This window comes from Ipomoea nil, unplaced genomic scaffold (assembly GCF_001879475.1).
Source record: "Ipomoea nil cultivar Tokyo-kokei standard unplaced genomic scaffold, Asagao_1.1 scaffold0926, whole genome shotgun sequence".
In the NCBI taxonomy this organism is placed as follows: Eukaryota; Viridiplantae; Streptophyta; class Magnoliopsida; order Solanales; family Convolvulaceae; genus Ipomoea; species Ipomoea nil.
In genome coordinates this window covers 219,603-222,646 of record NW_017617354.1, presented here as the reverse complement: position 1 = coordinate 222,646, position 3,044 = coordinate 219,603, and the positions used below count along the sequence as shown (strand labels likewise).

The window sequence follows — 3,044 nt, the reverse complement described above, 5'->3', positions numbered from 1 at the left end:
ACCACTATTAGCAACTACAATACGGGGCGAAGAAATCACTGCAAACACAGCTGTAGATTGCACAGTTCCAGCAGCAATATTGTTACAGAAACAAGCAGAATGGCATTGAAAAATGCTCTTGATGGAAAGAGAACTGGTTTTGACAATTGGGAAGAAGAAATTAAGGGAAGCAAACAGGCTTGACCATTCAGTATTAATGCCATAAAAGCTTTTATATACAGCATTTAATACGAAAATATGAAACTGCATATACAAAAATTGCAACTCACATAAAACGAATTTACTTCCTATCCTGTTTTGTCTAATATAAAAATGTATACACAACATTTGAATATTAATCCTAATCAACAGCAGGCAGAGAGAGAGAGAGCCACAAAGGTATCAACAGTACCTTTGTAATCTACATGATGTCACAACCTAAGTAATTTCTAGCTCCACATCAGGTATAACAAAGGGCTCTGTCCTGTACTAAATCGTTCTCATTTTCCACTTGATTCAGCAAGCCATCAGGGAGTACAATTCAAACATTCAATGTTGATCTGGTATATTGTCCTTCAGAATTTCATGCAAAGATTTTGGACCTCAAAGTCTTGTTTTACAGTTAGGCTAGAATTCCCTGTCTACTCCCCTTAAAAATCTTCTTCAAAAAGGATTGTCATATCTGGATATTCAAGGTCATACCTCTATATTTTCCTCAAAATCATATCCTAAGTACTGACCATCAAGCTCTCCACCAGCCACATCATGTTGCATCAAGTAATCAAGATTTTCATACCCCAAGTCTGATCTACCACCAACAAGAACATCAAAACTGGGCAAGGACTCTAACAACTCTTCTCTCTCCACATCAGCATCCAACTTCATCATCTCCGGGTATTTTCATTTGCTGCTCTTTTTGGATTAGTTTTAAATGAATTAAGATGTGTTTCAACTGGGGCTGAGCCTGTTTCCCCCCATCATTGACTGGGGACAGTGTCTTTGATGGTTTCCGTGTGGGAGCCCCATCATCAGGTCCATGCAGAAACACACATTTTTCAGCTCTATTGCAAAATCCATTGTAATAGAAGAAACAGGGAACACCTGTCTTGTTCACAGGCAAGTAGGAGCAGATTCAACTCATTTCTCATTACAACTCTCTAATGGCTGCAGATGGCATAGAAAAAAGGGTGCTTAGCTGGGATGGAACAGAACTTTTAGAAAGTGATTATAAAAAGCAGTTATATTCAAGCAGAGTAACGGTTAAAGCCAAGATTCAACAACTAATATAGACATCATTGAGACAGGCATAGAGTAGCAATATCACTGCGCCAGTACTCACATTCAATGCCCTGAAACCCAGAATCCATGCCATCAATGCAAGGAAAAACCAAAATACTAGTGTATTAATTCATATCCATCGTCTCTGGCAGTATGATACAGAATGAAAACGATGCAAACAGACAAGAAAACTGCATAAACGGAATACATGCAGCATTAGCATAGTAACACTATTCAACAAAATCAACTAGAATATAAGACTTAGACACATTCAGCAAATGATCATGCCAGTATCTGTTCTTATTTACCATGCCTTACAAGATACTCACTGACACACCGAAATGACCAATAACAGCAGTTTAATGTGAAACAAAGAATTCCATCTATCCTAATCCCTAACTTCACTCAAAACTAAAGTATATTCTTAAGGCACATAATTAAAATGTACACATACAACTGCCTGCAGGCCATAACATAAAACTAAAGTAATAAACACTATATCAGAGAAACAAAGTGCATGCTACAACATAATCCGTGCTTCGGTGTCAATTGTATAAATAAACGTATGTAACCACACTGTATAACATAATACGCAACAGCAATTTTGAATCATCACACATTCGCATCGATTTTGATACACTAGTAGATGTGCCCATTGATGAGCGCGTATACGCATATAAACAGTGTAATTTAAACCCTAGTCGGAATGTAATAAAGAAACCGCTACGTTGCAGATACCGATTTTCAAGAAATTCAACAACGGAGTTAGAATTGAAGAGCAAGAAATGATAATCAATCAAGAAATCAAGATACATTGAGGATTGAAAACATAAAGAAGAATAAAAGAAAAACGAAGAATTCGAAAATCGCATAAAATGTAACGGATAAAGAAGCGCTTACCTTCTTACACGTGAGAGGAGATGCCAAGAAGTAGACGCAATCAGTGTTGCATTTCTGCAATGCTTCCTCTATCTTCTCCCCTAAAAATTGTAAATGGGGAGAGAAGAGAAGAACGGACTCAAAATTCGAAGCGAGGTGGATGGGAGAAATCGCATCGCCTTCGCCATCTGCGTAAAGTGAGTACATATGTACGTATATTACGGATCACGTCCAACTTACATATGTACGTATATTACGGATCACGTCCAACTTACATATGTACGTAGAACTGTAGAATATTACGGATCACGTCCAACTTACATATGTACGTAGAACTGTAGAATATTACGGATCACGTCCAACTTACATATGTACGTAGAACTGTAGAAGAAGTGAAGGAAGTGCATCGAGTTTAATACGAGTTATAATGAGTTTTTTTTTTTTTTTTTTTTTTTTTTTTTTTTTTTTTTTTTTTTTTAATGCTACTGATTTTAATGGAGAAATGTCACTACATGTCATTTGAGCACAAAGTGTTTGGCGGTTGATGAAATTAAAGTTATTCTTAATTGAAGTTATTTTTAATTCAAATTTTTATAATATTAAGTTTAATATTAGTATACAATATATATATATATATATATATATATATATATATATATATATATATATATATATATATATATATATATATATATATAGGGTAGGGTTCTAGTGAGAACATGTGCTTAGGTGAGAACGTGAGAACACATCATGTGCATCCATCTAATATTTTTTAATGGTCTAGATTAGATTAAGTGTGTGCGAACGCGCATAAAATATGTGCAAACGCGATTTAGTGTGTTTGCACACATTTAATGCGCGTTCGCACACACTTAATCTAATCTAGACCATTAAAAAATATTAGATGG

The 3,044-nt window shown here is 35.4% G+C and overlaps 1 long non-coding RNA gene across 1 annotated transcript; it reads right to left on the bottom strand.

Moving 5' to 3' along the window:
• Window positions 1-271: 271 nt before the first annotated feature.
• On the bottom strand, window positions 272-2,286 carry LOC109179523. Its single transcript, XR_002053913.1, has 2 exons — window positions 2,158-2,286; window positions 272-1,143 (listed from the first exon to the last, which is right to left on the bottom strand). It is a non-coding gene; the product is annotated as an uncharacterized LOC109179523 (long non-coding RNA).
• Window positions 2,287-3,044: the final 758 nt, after the last annotated feature.